Consider the following 20,575-nt stretch of genomic DNA (forward strand, 5'->3'; position numbering starts at 1 on the left):
ACATACGGGTAGCACCAAGTTTGGTTTCGGTTTGATCGAAAAACAGTGACCAAATCCGTGGATAGAGATTTGCTAAAATCAGAATTTATGAGTTTTGCAAATTGGTGCCATCGAGTCTCATAACCAGACCCTGTGAGATTTCTATATCGGTCTGACAAAAAGTCCTAAAATTGCCACATTTTGCACTAGTCGGTGCAACCAAGTTTTTTACGTTTGTTTCACCGAGTTGGGCAATAATGTTGTAACATTTGATTTTTGGAGATGCCTATATATACCCCTCCATCAGCCTCTCATTCAAAGAGGAACCACTCAGAACGAACCAACACTTGCCCCATCCATTTTTCTAGGAGAGAGCCACCTACTCATGTGTTGAGATCAAGATATTACAATCCTACCATATGAATCTTGATTTCTAGCCTCACCAAGTTGCTTTCGACCCTCAATCTCTTCTACCCAAGCCAAATCTGTGAGAGAATGATTGAGTGTTGAGGAGACTATCTTTTGAAGCATAAGAGCAAGGAGTTCATCATAGTACCACATCTATTACCTTTCAGAGAGTGGTGTATCCTAGATTGGTTAGGTGTAGCTTGGGAGCCTCTCACTTCATGTGGAGTTGAACCAAGAAGTTTGTAAGGGAAAGGAGATAGCCTACTTCATGAAGATATACCCCAAGAGAGGCTAGTTCTTCGTTGACGTAAGCCATGGTGGAATAGACAAGGTTGCTTCTCCGTGAACCCTTCTTGGGTTGAGCCCTTCGTGGACTCTCGCGTCCGTTACCCTCATTGGGTTGAAGTCTCCATCAACGTGGATGTATGATAGGACCACCTATCGAAACCATGGCAAAATTCACTGTGTTATCTTTGTGTTTTATCTTCCTAACTCTACTCCTTACTTTCAAGGGCATGTCTTTACTTTCCATTGCCATACTCATAGACTTTCATGTGGAGGGCGTGCTTGACTTGCTACAATTGCTAAAATCTACCAACCATTGCAATTTGGAAAAGGTTAGGTTTTAATTTTGTCAAGTAGTCTATTCACCCACTTCTAGACATCCCTTCTAGTGATCCCACAATTGGTATCAGAGCTTTGGTCTCCATAGCCTTGGTTTAATCATCATTGGAAGAATATTGATGCATCTAGTTTGGGGAATCTTAGTTGTAGGGTGCCTATTCTCAATGGGGAGTACTATATTTAATGGAAAGATGAGATGCTTGATATATTTGATAAATTTCATTTGAGCAAGTACGTTGAAAATCCATATGTGCCTCCCATTGAACCCTTCCATTCTTCTCATGAGTAAGAATTTTATATGCTTTGCAATCTTAGAAGAGTTAATCTTATCATTAGAGAATTGCCAAGAATTGTGCTTAATAACATGAAGTTCTTTGAGTGTGCTTATACTTTGTGGAAAGATTTGGAGAAAAGATATCACAATAATTCCTTGAAAAATCATGATGTCATTTTCCGTAAATCTATTGCCTTTCAGAAAATGTAGCCCAATGATCCAAACTTTGAAAATTACTTGTTTGAGCTTTTTTTGACCTGCTACTGTAGGGAATCACCCCACAACATTTTCTTTTATTCCCATAAAAAGAGGTTGTATGTACAAGAGAGGATTAGAATGTACAAAATAGGAGAGGGGGTGGTTGAGATACAAACCTCAAGGAGGTAAAAAGGAGATCCATTTAAGGAGATCATCCCTAAAACTAGCTTTAATCGTGTGAGCTAAAAGGGAGATATCATGAATAAAACTAGATCTCCATTTTTTGAACTTGGGCTGCTCATGGTTGAAAACCTTTGCATTTCTCACTGTCCAGATGTTCCAACAAGAAGTGAAGACTACTTCCAAGAAAAAGGGGTGTTGAAAGTCTTTCCTTGCAGCCAATGAAGTAGACCACATAGAGTGTCCCTGCCATGATATCTGAAGGTAATTCCAGACCCTGGTACTGAAAAGACAGTTGAAGAATAGATGATCCCTATCCTCTTTTACCTTGGCATGACATAGAACACATAAATTTGAATCAGATACTTTCCAGTGGCGCCTCTCAAGCATATCCTGAGTGTTGAGCCTATCCATGATGAGCAACCACGCAAACATCTTGATTTTCATGGTACAACAACTCTTCCAGATCCAACTGAGCAGAGGGTTTGGAATGATAGGCTGGTGGATATGGATATAGTATTTCTTGGTAGTGTAAGCTTTATGATCTTTACTCCAGAGCCACATATCATTAGCAGAAGGGACTAAAGCAAGATTCTGGAGCAGAGTGTTGACAGAGCTTAATTCCTGATACGCCTGGCCAGAGAGAGGCAAGTGAAACATGGAGAGCATATTGTTCTCTTGGAAAGCATGGAAGACCTCCTCAGCAGTGCAGAAATAGTCAATGACAAAAGGGAACAGCCTTTGAAACCTGGAAGCCAGAGGCCTGGTAGAATCCCCAATCAACCAGGAATCAGTCCAAAACAGGAAAGTATCACCTCTCTTGGGCTGAACATAGGTAACAACCCTGAAATTATCCAGTCTCTAGCACATGTCCTTCCACCAAAAAGATCCACAAAGTGAGGTACCCTGGGGAACTATGTTGTGGTAGTATGTGTTCCAAATTAACTTAACCCACGGTATATCAGCTTTGTTCAGGAATTTGTCCACATGTTTGAGTAACAGAGCTTCATTCTGGACAACAAGATTCATGATGCCCAAACCACCTTTCATCTTAGGTCTGCACACAAGGTCCCAGGAAGCAAGATAGGGGGCATGATCCTGGCCATTCTTTCTCCAGAGACATTGCCTTTGAATCCTGTCAAGCTGTTTGAGAATCCCTGGTGGAATATCTAAGCTGCAGAGGAAGAAGATTGGGACCAAGGACAGAGCTGAATTAAAATATTGTAAACGGCCCCCCTGAGCTAGGAAGGAGGAGCTAGCACTGAGTCTTCTTTCCATATTATCCACCAAGGGCATGAGATCAATGATCCTTGGTTTGGTTGTTCCAACGGGCAAGCCAAGATATGTGAAGGGCAAGGAGCCTACCTTGCAACCAATGGAGTCAGCTAGCATTTGGAGTTGCCCTTGATCAATGTTTATGGGTAGCAAGACAGATTTGTGGTAGTTCACTTGAAGACCAGTGGATTGGGAGAAGAGAAGTAGCATTCGTTTGAATTCAAGCAACTGAGATTCCACTGCAGGCAAAATGATGAGAGTGTCATCATCATACTGTACTATGGGGAAATCTTTGTCATGACAGGGAATTGGCAACTGGATGAGGCCGTCCTCCAAAAGTTCATTAACCAAGGTTTGAAAGAAGTCTGCAACAATTGCAAAAAGAAGAGGGGACATGGGATCCCCCTGCCTGACCCCTTTCTTGCACATGAACGTTCTACCAGGAACTTCATTTAGAAGGACTGAGGAAGAGCCAGAGGTGAGTAACTGTTGCACCTAAAGTATCCATCTATCATTAAAACCTCTGTTTCTGATGATCTGAAAGATGAGCTCATGCTCCACAGAGTCAAACGCCTTTTCAAAATCCAGTTTGAGGATGACAATGGGCTTTTTGTATTGATGACATTGGTGTAGATACTCCAGTGTCCAGCCCACACAATCTTGTATGGTTCTAGACTTGATAAAGCCATACTGGTTTTTGTGGATGCACTTCATAACTTGTAACTGTAGTTTGTTGGCCAGCATTTTCGATAAGAACTTAAGCCCCATCCCAGATAGAGAGATAGGTCTGAAGTCACCAACTTGCTCAGGTGAACTGTTCTTGGGTATGAAACTAATATAGAATGAGTTCATATTTTCCAGCTTTGCAGTGACAACATGGAAATCAGCTGCAAGTTGATAAAATTCAGAGCAAATAATAGCCCAGCATTTCTTGAAGAAGAGACCATTGAAACCATCTGGACCAGGGGCTTTGTCAATGGACATTTCTTCCACAGTCTTATTTATTTCCATCTTGGAAAATGGCTGTGTGAGAACATCAAGTCCATCCACCTTATGAATGAGGGACTGAAGGTTAAATGCCATGTTAATACCTTGAGAGGATCCCATCCTGTTCTTGAAAGAAGCCCAGAAACACCCAACAATCTGCTCATGGTCAGAGATGATGGATCCATCATTCAGCTTAAGACATGAAATAGAATTTCTTCTATATCTTTCAGTTGCCATGGCATGGAAGAACTTAGTGTTCTCTTCTCCAACCTTGATGAATCTAATGGTGGCTCTTTTTTTTCAGTACAGGAACTGTAGATGCAAAAGATAATCTAGCTGGAGTTTTACAATTACCGTGAAGTTAGCTTCGGGTCTGGACAGAGGTCTAAGCTCTTCAAGATCATCAAGGCAAAGCACTACTTGGTTGCATCTAGCAATGAGTAGTTTGAGCTGAGAGAGGTTTGTTTGCCATTTCTTTAGGGCCTGTCTCAAGTGTTTCAACTTGTCCATGATGACAGCAGTGATGTGTCCTTTCTTAGAGGGAATCTTCCAAGAATCCTTAACACATTCCATGAAACCATCCATCTCCACCCAGTAGTTTTCAAACCGAAAGAGATTGCATTGTGGGATGGAAGTGTTGACTGTTACTACACACGGGACATGGTCAAATGCAGTTTTGGGTAAAGGTAGAACCGGTGTAAGAGGATATGATGAAATCCAATTAGCAGAAGTGAAGAACCAATGCAATTGTTCCAGCAGTGGTGAATCTTGCATATTAGACCAGGTAAAAGATCTGCCCTGAATAGGTAATTCTAACAGTCCTAGGTGACCAATGATCCCATTAAAGATGAACATATCATTCACATCAGCCCCAGGGAGATTACGATTAGATGGTGATCGAATAAAGTTAAAATCTCCAAGCAACATCCAATTAGCATCGGCAGGGATGTTGAGATTGTAGAGCTAGCTGACAAAAAGGTCTCTAGCCTCCCCCTGACAAGGATCGTAGACATTGACCAGTGTCAAAGATTCAGTAGTATGATTCGAGGTAAAAGATATAATCAGACCAAAGGGCTAGCACTCAACTAAGGTTCAAGTAAGAACAGAGGAGTTCCATAAAGTTATAAGCCCACCAGAGGCACCACGAGAGGGGGAGTATGCAAATTGGTCGAATCTTTTAGGGCAAAAGCTTCTGGCTGACTGAAAATCAATGGACCACATTTTGGTTTCCTGTAAGCAAACCACTGAGGCCAAGCTCTCATCAATTTTGTTACGAACTACACATTGCCTATGATCCGAATTTAAACCACGTACATTCCAGCAGAGAACGCGCCAACTTCTCGTAGATCGACTGTCCATAACAACTATGAGTGATAGCAAAAGCGGAGTTACATAATAACCCACGCAACCAAGGTTCAAAAAGCTGTAAAAGAGAGCGAGTAGTAGTCTGACAAACCGAACAACCAGCAAAGTAGAGCAATAACAACATTAAATTAAACATCAGTAGACGGGGGCTTGGAGACAGTGGGATCTTCCATAAGTCGATCCACAGAAAGCTTCTGAGCGGCAATCCCAAGCTGCTGGCCAACTGCTTGAATCATGGGGATTGGCGTTGCCGGAGGGACCTCCTCCTGAGCTGTTGATTCTTCCACTTGAAGCTGCATGGGCTTGGCCTTCGGCTTCCTCCGCTGAGGTACGTGCATTGGGAGTTCCTGCAGTACAGGCTTAAAACCATCCCGCTTGATGGAACCCCTCACGCAACGATGAACAGAGGAGTCGACATTGGGCGTGGCCTGCTTGCGGGGCCCCTTCTTCGTGACAGCAGGCGATTCGAAAGAGAAAATCTCCTCAGTTGATGGAAGTGTGCCGACAGGAGTTACCTCTGGGGAAGGAGCAGGGGTGTTATCCATGGAGACCCAGCTTGGCCCCCTAGCATCATCATCAAAAGTAGAGGACCATGAGCGCTTGGGGATCATGATCGGCAACGCCGTGGGCATCTGGAGGTGGTGAGGGACATGCATAGTACATGCCACACCCATAAGTGCTTCGAAATACCTCGGCCAGGAGATCACATGCGCCAGTGGAGGACCATAAAAAACCCTGGCTGCACCAACAATCAGGTTAGTTGGTTGGATTGGGGGCCGCTGATAGGGGACAATCGCCAGGGGATTGAAAACAGGAGCCTCCATCGCAGCATGCTCTGCTTCTTCTTCAACATTGCCTTCTGCCGCCGCATCACTACCATTGGAAGGGGCAGGGTCAAGAGCAGCCAGCTCCACAATAGCGGCCCCAGCGAGAGGAGGCTGAGGATCCACGACCACCAGCTCCTCGACAGAGTCAGAGGAAGTTGGCTGGTCGATGACCATAGACTCCTGATCTTGTTCTAGTGCAGCAGGTTGAGCTTCCGGAGCATTAGGTTCCCAACCCCATCCACCTGCATCGTGAACTTGTGGCTCTGGCTCCGGGGGTGGTGGCGGCACCGCATTCCACCCAAGAGCTGTCACATCCCTGGATTCCCTATTAGGGTTTAACATCTTGTGCTCATGTCTTCTTTCATTGCATTCAAGAAATGGAAAGAAACCCAAAAGCAAAGCAAGAAAACCCAAAGCAAAACTCTAGCCACTCCTTATTCAGAAGAAATACAATTTATGCAAAATCAATGAACCCAAAATGGCCCTCATAAAAGTCCAATATTTCTGTTAAATGTTGAAAACAAAATATCAGAGGTGAAACTTATTTTCAAACCACTTTTGGCATTTTAAATATATGTCAAAAGCTACTGAAATCAATTTTATATTTGATTTCAAATAATTCAAAGTTTCCAAAAATGTTGAAAACTTTATGAGTGGTTGGAAATATTCCAACTAACACTCTGGTATTTTTCAAACTATTTTTAGGAATAGTTTGGAGCCAAAAATAAATAAAACAACATCAGAAAGAATAAAACAGAAAACAGGAAGGAAAGAAAATAGAAAAAAAACTTACCTGACGCTCACCTGAAGCCCAGCCCACCTTAGCCTGTCGTCTTCCTCCTGCCAGTCGGAGCAGGAGGTGGCTGCCGCTCGATCCGGCGCGCCCACACAGCTGCGTGCCTTCCTGGCCGCCGCGTCGCGCTGGCCCGGTTAGGGATAAGCTCCCCGAGGCCTCCCCGTGCTCATCCCCTCCCCATTCGCCCTGCTCTCTTCTCTCTCTCTTGGCCGCCATGACCGAAGCTTGAGCTCGAGCTCGCCATCGCTCTTGCCCATCTCCCTCTCACCTGAGCCATGCAACAGCTTCGCCGTGAACCCCTCAAGCTCTCTAGCTAGTCGCTAGACGCCGAGAAGCCCTGAAACACCGTGAAGCCGTCATCTTCTTCCTCGGGTCACCGGAGCTTCGCCGCCGTCGTTCTCCCTCCTCAGGCCATCCCCGTGCCCACTCTCGACGCCTCTGCACTCCCCGTGAGCTCAGGGTCCTTCCCCCTAAGTTTTCCCCCTCGATCCCTTCCTCTAGGCATCGATTCCACCGAAGCCCGACAAGATCCGCCGCGGGACCTCGTCGCCCGTAGCTCTCCGGTGATCGGCTCGTCATTCTGAGGCCCCCAATGGCTTCAGTGCGTCGCGTAGGTGCTCTAGGAGCTAAGCCCCGCGCGTGATGCCCTCTGTTTCGATGACCCCGATGATGCCCGAGCTTCGGCCGCTGCCATCTTAGCTTCGGGTCTTTGCAGAAATGGAACCGCGACTGTGCGCTGGTTCGTCTGGTGCCCTCCACGTGAAGTTTGGTCGTCGGAGAGGGATTTCCGAGCCCCTCCGCCGTTCTGGTGGTCGCCGGAGGCTCACCGCCGGCGAGATCGACCTCGCCGCCGGTGGATCTACCCCCGTGAGCCTATGACAGGTGGGGCCAACCCCCTGGCTAATTAGGATTAAGTTAATAAAAATAATTAATAAAATAAAAACTTAAACAGACAATGACATGTGGGTCCAACCCTGATAATTAGTTAATTACGTTAAATTTAAACTAAAAAACTGGCCAGAGTCACTGACCAGTGGGTCCCACTAGTTAGGTTTGACTTTCAACGGACATTTGGACCTGCTGATGTCATGCTGATGCAATAAAAGCTTTTCTGTTTAAAAATAATTCCAGAATAAGTTCAAAACTTTGGAAATTCATAGAAATTTGAATATAACTCTAAATTTGAGAAATAATATATGTAAATGGATCAGAAAAATTCAAGGAATCCAATGGTGCTATTTCCATGCATGAAAAATAAAGTTATGAAACAACATCAGATCAAATCAATTAAAAGAATTTGATATACTATAATTCAAATGATATTTGAATTATGATTTCAAATCAAGATCACCAAAAAGGGTTATGTTGGTCTTTTCAAGCCATGCTACATTGCAATTCATGCATCATTTTTTTGCATATGTTTGATATTGATTGATTGTTGTTATTCCGGTAGGCTCCGCCCCTCCGGATACGTCTGATTATCCGACTGACGGATATCACCCCTATGCTGAGCAACAAGGCAAGCAACCATTTTGATCATCCATATAAATCCCATGTTCTCGCTCCTACTCTTACATATTTCATTAGGTCAAAATGCTTTCAATGCTTTTACCATGTTAGCTGAACCCACTTCCTTTGCATGACCTGTCCTTGTCACAGTAAATAGCTGAACCTTGCAACCTAGCATACCTAGTAGTTGCTTGAGCCATGATGTGTCTTATCCTGCTATGCATGCTATGCTTAGAGTTGTGTATGGTCTGTCATCTGGGTGATGAACAGAATTGTGAGAATGTGTTCAGTGAGTAAAGGTGGTGTGTTGAACCTGATTTGGTAAAGGTACCGGTGAAAGTCTATGTAGGAGTACATGGCGGGTTGTTTCATTGGAACCATCCTTAGGAACCGAGTTCCGTGTATGTAATCCAAGACGAGATACTACCACATGCTGGGCCCTGAAATATGACCCTGCTCAACTTATTAATCGCTCAGTACTCGGTCCAGGAGTTGCAAGTAGTTTGTTGTGTTTATAGTCTTGGTGGAGGCCGTGCATAGCACTGACCTTAGAGGTGGGGTATGATGCAGTAGGCAGTGGCACGGTGTACCAAGTGGCACCCGGATGGTGGGCTTCGGAACCCTGCGCACATCGTTTGGGGCCGTGGCGGAAACCTCGGCCGGACTTCCGTGCGGGTTACCCTTAGATAGGCGATAGACCTGGACTAAGTATTAGCGTGGTTAACGGTCATGGCCGACTCCCTCGCTGGGCTTCCGCTTGAAGGTTGCCGAGGTGCATGACGTGCACTTGGCGATAAGTGGCGAGAGCGTGTGTGAAGAAGTACACCCCTGGAGGGTTATGATCTATTCGAATAGCCGCGTCCGCGGATATGGACTACTTGGAAGCATATGTTGTTTATAGATAACTATAATGGCTACTCATAAAATTGTCAAGATAAGCGTGAGTGTCGTGGACGGCATTTCCGTAGGGAGACGGAATGATTCCACGATGGAGTATTGTTGTGGTGTTAGTGCACTCGTGTGCGAGAAACATAGTTGTCAAAACTATTTAAAAATATAAGTTGTCTAGCCAAGAGTCAAATGCTGGCTTTCTGCATGAAACCCCACAACTCCTTGTTGATACATTGCATGAGTAGATAGTTTATCCTAAAGTCTTGCTGAGTACTTTTGTACTCACATTTTCTTAATAATTGTTGCAGAGGTTGTTAATGACCCTAATGGAGGGTTCTACCTAGACATCAATGACGACGAGTAGCTGGTATCCCAGCTACGATCTGGCCCTAGGACGGGTCTGTAGATTGTCACGCCATGTGCCTTTGTCTTTCCATCTTTCTGTACTCCGACAGTTTTAAAACTTCTGCTGGCTTGTAAGAATTGTGTGTATGACTTGTGATGATGGGTCGTGAGACCCCTACCTTGTAATATCATGTGTGAGGATCTTCCGAGCCTTCTAAATAAAGGTTGTATGTTTACGGTTATGTTGTAATGCCATCGATGTATCTATACATATCGGTATGCCATGCGTACGTGTGTTGTACTTGATATGTATGGGGTTCGAATACCTAGTCGTATGCCTTAGCAACACTCCTTACGGGGAAATGCCCCTTTGTGATTCCATCGAGCCATGGTAGTTCGCTACTGCTCCGGACACATTGGTTGACTGGCATGTGTCCTTCTTAGCTGCTGTGTCTGCCCCTTTGGGAAATGTCACGCGGATGTAATGGAGTCCTTGTAGCTCACTACGACTCGTCTACATTCGTTGATGGCCGACACCTGCTTTGCTTGGTCATGTATGCCTGTCCCTGTACGGAACTGCCGCTTTAGCTTATGACTAGACATGTCGATCCGGGTTCTTTGACATTGGATTGCTAGCGACATGATACGTCTCAAACGTATCTATAAGTTTTGATGGTTTCACGCTGCTATCTTGTCTTCTTTGGTTGTTTTATGTACCTTTTATATCTTTTTTGGGACCAACCTATTAATTCAGTGCCAAGTGCCAGTTCATGTTTTTTTTTCCGTGTTTTTGATTCTTTTCAGATCTGATTTTGGAACGGAGTCCAAACGGAAGAAAAGCCAGGAAATCAATTTTTCCCGAACGGAATAAGATCAGGGGGCCTTTGGGCCAAGCCAGGTGGGCTCCATGGAGTCCACAAGCCCCCACTCTGCCACCAGGGGGTGGCGGTGGTGGCAGGGCTTGTGGCCTTCCTGGCCGCCCCCTGACCTAGATCCTTGGCCTATATATTACCAAATATTCCGCAAAAAATCAGGGGAGCCTCGAAAATCATTTTCTACCGTCGCAAGCTTCCGTTTCGCGAGATCTCATCTGGAGACCCTTTCCGGCGCCCTGCCGAAGGGGACTTTGGAGTTGGAGGGCTTCTTCATCATCATCATCATCGCCCCTCCAATGACTCGTGAGTAGTTCACTTCAGACATACGGGTCCGTAGTTAGTATCTAGATGGCTTCTTCTCTCTCTTGGATCTTGAATACAAAGTTCTCCATGATCTTCATGGAGATCTATCCGATGTAATCTTCTTTGGCGGTGTGTTTGTCGAGATCCTATGAATTGTGGATTTGTGATCAGATTATCTATGATATATATATATTTGAGTCTTTGCTGATTTCTTATATGCATGATTTGATATCCTTGTAAGTCTCTCGGAGACTTGGGTTTTGTTTGGCCAACTAGATCTATGATTCTTGCAATGGGAGAAGTGCTTGGTTTTGGGTTCTACCATGTGGTGAACTTTCCCAGTGAAAGTAGGGGCAGCAAGGCACACATCAAGTAGTTGCCATCAAGGGTAAAAAGATTGGTTTTTTTATCATTGGTTTGAGATTATCCCTCTACATCATGTCTTCTTGCTTAAGGCGTTACTCTGTTCTTATGGACTTAATACACTAGATGCACGCAGGATAGCGGTCGACGTGTGGAGTAATAGTAGTAGATGCAGAAAGTATCGGTCTACTTGTTTTGGACGTGATGCCTATAGATATAATCATTGCATAGATATCGTCACGACTTTGCGTGGTTCTATCAATTGCTCTACAACAATTTGTTCACCCACCGTCTACTTGCTTTCATGAGAGAAGCCACTAGTAAACACTACGGCCCTCGGGTCTATTCACATCCATCGTTTACACCTCCGCTTTAACTTTGCTTTGTTACTTTGTTGCTTTCAGTTCTGACTTGGCAAACAATCTATAAGGGATTGACAACCCCTTCATAGCGTTGGGAGCAAGCTTTTGTGTTTGTGCAGGATCTTGAGATACTCCTCCACTGGATTGATACCTTGGTTCTCAAACTAAGGGAAATACTTATCGTCGCTGTGCTACATGACCCTTTCCGCTTCAAGGGAACACCAATGCAAGGCTCCAAGTACACGGGGGAAATCCTTTAAATACTTGCCTAGGAATTCCCTTAAGGCGTAGCCGCAGCTGAAGGATTCCTGGTGCCGTCGACACACCTGTTTCTGGAGCCATTGGAAGGACTTTTGTGCATTAGCACAGCTGACATCAGAAGCATTTCTGGCGCCGTTGCTGGGGAGGAGAAATCAAGATCTATCCAAGTAGGTCTCACAAACTCTTCACTTGCATTTACTTTTGTTTCCAGTTGCCTCTCGTTTTCCTCTCCCCCACTTCACATTTGCCTTTCTCCTTCGCCGTTTTCTTTTGCCTTTGCCGTTTTCCTTTGCCGGTTCTCTTGCTTGCTTTTGTGCTTGTTTTTTTGTTGAAGTCATCATGGCTGAAAACACCAAACTTGTTATGAAAGAGACTTCTCGAGCACTAATAATAATGATTTTATTAGTACTCTGATTGCTCCTGCCACTAGTGCGGAATCGTATGAAATCAACGCAGCTTTGCTGAATCTTGTTATGAAAGAGCAATTCTCTCACCTTCCTAGTGAAGATGTTGCATCCCATCTCCATACCTTCATTGAGCTTTGTGATATGCAAAAGAAAAAAGATGTGGATAATGACGTGATCAAGTTGAAACTTTTTCCTTTCTCGTTGCGAGATCGCGCAAAAACTTGGTTTTCTTCTTTGCCTAAAAATAGTATCGATTCTTGGGATAAGTGCAAAGATGCTTACATATCCAAGTATTTTCCGCCAGCTAAGATCATCTCGTTACGTAACGATATCATGAATTTCAAGAAACTTGATCATGAACACGTTGCACAATCTTGGGAGAGGATGAAGCTTATGATTAGAAATTGTCCCGCTCATGGCTTGAGTTTATGGATGATTATACAAATCTTTTACGTGGCTTGAATTTCGCTTCTCGCAATATCTTGGACTCCCCCTGAGGTGGAATGTTCATGGAAATCACGTTAGGACACGCTACAAAACTCCTAGACAATATTATGACTAACTACTCTCAGTGGCACACTGAAAGGTCGCCTGCTAGCAAAAAGGTGCACGCTATAGAAGCGTTTACCTCGCTTAGTGCTAAGATGGACGAGTTGATGAATTTGGTTGCTATTAGAAACTCTACCGTAGATCCTAATGACATGCCACTATCTTCTTTGATTGAGAGTAGCAACGCTAGTTTGGACGTGAATTTTGTTGTTCGGAACAATTTTGGCAACAACAATGCTTTTAGAGGAAACTATGTTCCTAGGCCTTTTCCTAGTAACTCCTCTAACAATTATGGCAATTCATACAACAACACTTATGGAAATCACAACAAATTACCCTCTGATTTAGAGAGTAATGTCAAAGAGTTCATCAACTCTCAAAAGATTTTCAATGCGTCCATAGAGGAAAAACTACTCAAAATAGACGATTTGGCTAAGAGCGTTGATAGGATGTCTTGTGATATTGATGCTTTGAAAGTTAGATGTGCTCCTCCCAAGTTCAACTTGTATGAAACTTTGAAAGCTATGCGTATCTCCATGAACGAGAGAAAAGAAAGAACTGCCGAAATTCGTGCTAGACATGAATGGTTTAAAAGGGTGCGTTCTAGTGATGGAAATCACGAAGATCTGAAAGTGCTTGGTTTGTCTCCTCTTGAATCTTTGTTTTCACATGCCAAACCTACTTATGTAGGGGCTGGATATGAATCCACTTTGGTTGAAAAATGCACCAATGATTCGGAGTCCACCTATCTTGATGATAAAGGTGTGGAGAGGGGAGTAGAAGAAGTCAAAATTTTGGGTAGTAATGAAACTCCCACTTTGGATTTCAAGGGATTCAATTATGATAATTGCTCCTTGTTTGAATGCATTTCTTTGATGCAATCCATTGCAAACTCTCCACATGCTTATAGCCAAAGTAAAGCCTTTACCGCGCATATCGTAGATGCTATGATGAAATCTCTTCAAGAGAAGCTCGAACTAGAAGTCTCTATACCTAGAAAACTTCATGATGAGTGGGAACCTACTATCAAAATCAAGATCAAAAACTATGAGTGCAATGCTTTGTGTGATTTGGGTGCTAGTGTTTCCGCGATTCCAAAGTCTTTATGTGATATTCTTGGTTTTCATGAGATTGAAGAGTGTTCTCTTAATTTGCATCTTGCGGATTCCACTGTCAAGAAACCCATGGGAAGGATCGATGATGTTCTTATTGTTGCAATTAAGAACTATGTACCCGTGGATTTCATTGTACTTGACATAGATTGCAATCCTTCATGTCCCATTATTCTTGGTAGACCTTTCCTAAGGACTATTGGTGCTATCATCAATATGAAGGAAGGGAATATTAGATTTCAATTTCCTTTAAAGAAGGGCATGGAGCACTTTCCTAGAAAGAAAATAAGATTGCCTTATGAATCTATGACGATGGCTACCTATGGTTTGAGCACCAAAGATGACTATACGTGATTTCATCACCTTTCGCCTAGCTAAGGGCGTTAAACAAAAGCGCTTGTTGGGAGGCAACCCAACGAATATATCCTTTTTATTTATGTTTTTTGTTTCCCACACTTCCATAATTCTGTTATGATTGTGTTTTTTGTGTTTATTTTTGTGTTTGTGCCAAGCAAAACCGTTATGATTAGTCTTGGGGATGATCGTTTGGTCATGCTAGAAAAGACAGAAACTTTCTTCTCACGAAAAGAATTTTCGTTTTTTTCTATAAGAGCTTTTGAGTTGATTATTTTTTCTGCTGATTGCTACAAAAATTCTTCAGACTTCTGTAAGTTTGCAGAATTGTTGAAGTAACAGAGGTATACGAAATATACAGATTGCTACAGACTGGTCTGCTGTTAACAGATTCTGTTTTTGTTGTGTTGGTTGCTTATTTTGATGAAACTATGGATAGTATCGGGGGGTATTAGCCATGGAAGATTGAAAGTACACTAACCCAACATCAGCACAAGTAGAATTTAAGTTTGCTACAGTACCTAAGGAAGTGGTGGTTTGCTTTCTTGTAATAATGTTATCACGAGTTTCTGTTTAAGTTTCGTGTTGTGAAGTTTTCAAGTTTTGGGTGAAGTTCTTATGGACAAAGAGATAAAGAGTAGCAAGAGCTCAAGCTTGGGGATTCCCAAGGCACCCCAAGATATTCGAGGATTTCGTAAAAGCCTAAGCTTGGGGATGCCCCGGGAAGGCATCCCCTCTCTCGTCTTCAATCCATCGGTAACGTTACTTGGGGCTATATTTTTATTCACCACATGTTATGTGTTTTTGCTTGGAGCGTCTTGTATCGTAGGAGTATTTTATTTTTGTTGTGTCACAATCATCCTTGCTGCACACCTAGAGAGAGATACATGCCCACACCATGATTTTGTTGAGCTTCACTTATATCTTTTGGTAGACAATTCAGCGCACATGTGCTTCACTTATATCTTTTGAGCTAGATACTTTTGCTCCATGTGCTTCACTTATATCTTTTAGAGCACAACGGTGCGTGGCTTGGTAGTTGATCTATGCTTTGAAAGTAGTCTCAAAAGGGGTAGTTATCCAAAGGGATACGAAAACTTCCACCTTCATGTGCATTGAATAGTTAGAGAAGTTTGATTCATCTCAATTAGTTTTGAGTTGTGGTTATGGTAATATTGAAGTCATGCTAGTAAGGTGTTGTGGATCTAGAAATACTTGTGTTTAAGTTAGTGATTCCCATAGCATGCACGTATGGTGAACCGCTATGTGATGAAATCTGAGCATGATTAGTATATTGATTGTCATCCTTTGCGTGGCGGTCGGGATCGCGCGATGGTTTATACCTACCAACCCTTCCCCTAGGAGTACGCGTTGAATGCTTTGTTTTGATTACTAATAAAACTTTTGCAACAAGTATATGAGTTCTTCATGACTAATGTTGAGTCCATGGTTCAGATGCACTTTCACCTTCCACCACCACTATCTTCTTAGTGCCGTGCAATTTTCGCCGGTGCACAAAACCCACCATTAGCCTCCCTCAAAACAGCCAACATACCTACCTATTATGGCCTTTTCAAAGTCATTCCGAGATATATTGCCATGCAACTACCACCATGACATGTGCCACCATGTCTACATTGCCATTGCATGATCGTAAGATAGCTAGCATGATGTTTCCATTGATGTCTATGCCATGCTAGATCATTGCCACGGTACACTACCGAAGGCATTCCATATAGAGTCATCGTTGCTCTAAGTTTTGAGTTGAAAGTGTGATGATCATCATTAATGGATCATTTTCCCATGTGAGGAAATAAAAGAGGCCAAATAAGCCCACCAAAATAAAAAAAGAGGCCAAAGAGCCCACCAAAAAAATAATTAAAAAAATGAGAGAAAAAGAGAGAAGGGACAATGCTACCACTTTTTCCACACTTGTGCATATTAAGCACTATGATATTCATGATTGAGAGTCTCTCATTTTGTCACCACCATATAGCTAGTGGGAAGTTTTCATTATATAACTTGGCTTGTATATTCCAATGATAGGCGTCCTCAAAATTGCCTTAGGTCTTCGTGAGCAAGCAAGTTGGATGCACACCCACTAGTTTTCTTTAAGAGCATTCGCATATTCATAGCTCTAGTGCATCATTTATATGGCAATCCCTACTCATTCACATTGATATCTATTGATGAGCATCTCCACAGCTCATTGATATGCCTAGTTAATGTGACTATCTTCTCCTTTTTGTCTAGCAACCTCCACCACATTCCACACCATCTATAGTGCTATAACCAGGGCTCACGCTCATGTATTGCGTGAGAGTTGAAAAGGTTTGAGAAAGTAAAGGTGTGAAACAATTATTTGGCCAATACCGGGGTTGTGCATGATTTAAATTCTTTGTGCAATGATGATAGAGCATAGCCAGACTATATGCTTTTGTAGGGATAACTTTCTTTTGGCCTTGTTATTTTGAAAGTTCATGATTACCTTGCTAGTTTGCTTGAATTATTATTGTTTCCACGTCAATAGCAAACTATTGTTTTGAATCTAATGGATCTGAACATTCACGTCACATAAGAGGAATTACAAAGGACACGTATGCTAGGTAGCATGAAAGCATCAAAAATTCATTCTTTATCACTTCCCTACTCGAGGACGAGAAGGAGTTAAGCTTGTGGATGCTTGATATGTCTCAAACGTATCTATAATTTTTGATGTTTCACGCTGTTATCTTGTCTTCTTTGGTTGTTTTATGTACCTTTTATATCTTTTTTGGGACTAACTTATTAATTCAGTGCCAAGTGCCAGTTCATGTTTTTTCTGTGTTTTTGACTCTTTTCAGATCTGATTTTGGAACGGAGTCCAAACAGGAGAAAAATCATGAAATGATTTTTTCCCGAACGAAAGAAGATCAGGGGGCCTTTGGACCAAGCCAGGTGGGCTCCAGGGAGCCCACAAGCCCCCACTCCGCCACCAGGGGGGTGGCGGCGGTGGCAGGGCTTGTGGCCTTCCTGGCCGCCCCTGACCTAGATCCTTGGCCTATATATTCCCAAATATTCCGCAAAAAATCAAGGGAGCCTCGAAAATACTTTTCCGCTGCTGCAAGTTTCCGTTTCCGCGAGATCTCATCTGGAGACCCTTCCCGGCGCCCTGACGGAGGGGACTTTGGAGTTGGAGGGCTTCTTCATCATCATCATCGCCCCTCCAATGACTCGTGAGTAGTTCACTTCAGACATACAGGTCCTTAGTTAGTAGCTAGATGGCTTCTTCTCTCTCTTGGATCTTCAATACAAAGTTCTCCATGATCTTCATGGAGATCTATCCGATGTAATCTTGTTTGGCGGTGTGTTTGTCGAGATCCTATGAATTGTGGATTTGTGATCAGATTATCTATGATATATATATTTGAGTCTTTGCTTATTTCTTATATGCATGATTTGATATCCTTGTAAGTCTCTCGGAGTCTTGGGTTTCATTTGGCCAACTAGATCTATGATTCTTGCAATGGGAGAAGTGCTTGGTTTTGGGTTCTACCATGTGGTGACCTTTCCCAGTGACAGTAGGGGCAGCAAGGCACACATCAAGTAGTTGCCATCAAGGGTAAAAAGATGGGGTTTTTTATCATTGGTTTGAGATTATCCCTCTACATCATGTCTTCTTGCTTAAGGCGTTACTCTGTTCTTATGGACTTAATACACTAGATGCACGCAGGATAGCGGTCTACGTGTGGAGTAATAGTAGTAGATGCAGAAAGTATCGGTCTACTTGTTTTGGACGTGATGCCTATAGATATAATCATTGCTTAGATATCGTCACGACTTTGCGTGGTTCTATCAATTGCTCTACACTAATTTGTTCACCCACCGTCTACTTGCTTTCATGAGAGAAGCCACTAGTAAACACTACGGCCCCCGGGTCTATTCACATCCATCGTTTACACCTCCGCTTTAACTTTGCTTTGTTACTTTGTTGCTTTCAGTTCTGACTTGGCAAACAATCTATAAGGGATTGACAACCCCTTCATAGCGTTGGGAGCAAGCTTTTGTGTTTGTGCAGGATCTTGAGATACTCCTCCACTGGATTGATACCTTGGTTCTCAAACTGAGGGAAATACTTACCGTCGCTGTGCTACATCACCCTTTCCGCTTCAAGGGAACACCAACGCAAGGCTCCAAGGCCACGGGGGAAATCCTTTGCATACTTTCCTAGGAAGTCCCTTAAGGCGTAGCCGCAGCTAAAGGATTCCTGGTGCCATCGACACACCTGTTTCTGGCGCCATTGGAAGGACTTTTGTGCATTAGCACAGCTGACATCACGACACAATTGCATACGCGAGTCAAAAGGTGCAAACGGTCCCTGCTAAGGTAAGGCTGCAGCCGTGGGGTTAACCGTGCGTGAGACCGCAAAGAGATGCGATGTGCTACATGCTGGATTCCTATGGCTTAGGATCGGGGTCCCGACAGCGTTGGTATCAGAGCCTGACTGACTGTAGGATTACTAAGCCAAACTGGTCGAAGTTGAGTCTAGAATTGCTTTAGTTATATATAAGGGAATTGTTTGTGGAAGGGAACGTAAGACTCTTGTTTCTCTTCTCAAGTTATTCTATTCCGGTCATCCTCGTCTTTTCTGCGGGGATTAAGGACTAGGTTACTTATCTTTCTCTTAGGCTCGTGTTCCTGATCAGTAGATTATAGGACGAGTCGAGAGTTACTTCGGGTTTCTTTCATTCCAAGGAAAAGAAAGTAAGTTCTCATGACCATGTAATTGAACTTGGTAGTTGAGTGGTTACGCTATTCTATTTTTTTGGGTTGTCTCAAAATTGTTTTTGAGCATTTACAGCCTTTATGCTGCCCAATTTTGTCTTCAGAGCTCTAATGCTTTTTTTGCATTACTCTCTATTTTCATATGCCTGGCCGTCCTTCTCGTCAGGATGATGTCCGTATCCAGTTACCGCTGGTACCCAGAGTACACAGTGGAGGAGCATTACCGGGATTTTAATCAGAGTCCGTACCTCTGCACTGTTAGGGTATTCCCAGATTACCCTCGAGCTGAGGAGCTGATCCATTGGTCTTATGGATTGGGGGTCACTGTTGACATGGCAGTACAAGATGTTGCCTATTCAATGTTGACCATCATGAGGGCCAGACATGCAGTGCTGTAGAATTCAGAGTTCTGCTATGTTCCTGCCTCTCAGCCAGGTGAAGAAGGATACCTCAGTGGGGTCTACTTTGATTCCTCTATGGAGGATCCGCTGTTGCAGTCCACTGCTGAGATGCTAGAGAATAGAGACATGGATGCTCGTGCCCTTCGTATGGAGCTCTATGCTACACGTGCCCGTCTGTGGACGGCTTTGACACAGCTGGCACGTGTAGTCCAGACAGGGTATGGAGATATGGAGATGCTGAGCCCTGTTAGGACCCATCTTCCGGCTCATGTTGACTGGCCTGCTATAGGAGGAGTCACCCCTCTTCGGGGACCTCTACTACCACCAGTCAGGGGACCAAGGCCACACCCGTGTCCTTACGGATCCCAGGGGTCTCAGGCTCAGTATTTCCTGATCCGCAGGTTGAGCTCCGAGGCCGTGGAGGCGATCTTTATGAGATGTTCTATATGCGGATGCCGGAACCTATGAGTGGAAGGATAGTATGGTAGTAGTTGTAGTTCCATAGTCGTGTGTGACTTGTGGAGTATGCTTATGTTGTGAGATGAATTCCGGAGGCATAGATAAATAATGTATATGAAGCTTGGAAGCCTCTGATGAGTAGTTTCATGTTTTCAGTAGTTTGCTCTTTGGTAGAGGTTGTACTGAACTATGTAATGGTATGTATGAACCATCGTGTATATATAGCAGTTGCTTGTTACCATGTTGTTCGGATGTTCATTTCCGCATTCCATGTGTTTAGTGCATTCTTAATCCATAGTTAGTGTTGATGTTGATATTGGTCTAAGCTGTGAGTTTGTTGGTCAGGACGGTGTTCACCACGTTGAACCGTGCCCCTGCTCATGAGCAAGGAGAGGGTAGTCAAGCATCGCAGGAGGAACTGCCTCACCCGCCCTCTCTGGCGGAAGTTATGCTTGAGGCAGAGAGAAACAAAAGGGATACCAACCGTGTGTTAGAGCGTATTGAGCAAAATACGGCTCGTCAGCCTAGGAATGATGCAGTGTCCCTCAATGACTTTGTGAAGCTGAATCCTCCAAAGTTCCATTACTCCGTCCATCCCCTCGACGCTGATGATTGGTTGTGCAGTATATCGCGCAAGATTCGCTCTGCAAATGTTACTGAGGCCGACAAGGTGACCTTTGCGGCGTACTTTCTGGAAGGACCCGCCA

Source organism: Hordeum vulgare, chromosome 6H (assembly GCF_904849725.1).
Source record: "Hordeum vulgare subsp. vulgare chromosome 6H, MorexV3_pseudomolecules_assembly, whole genome shotgun sequence".
Lineage (NCBI taxonomy): Eukaryota > Viridiplantae > Streptophyta > Magnoliopsida > Poales > Poaceae > Hordeum > Hordeum vulgare.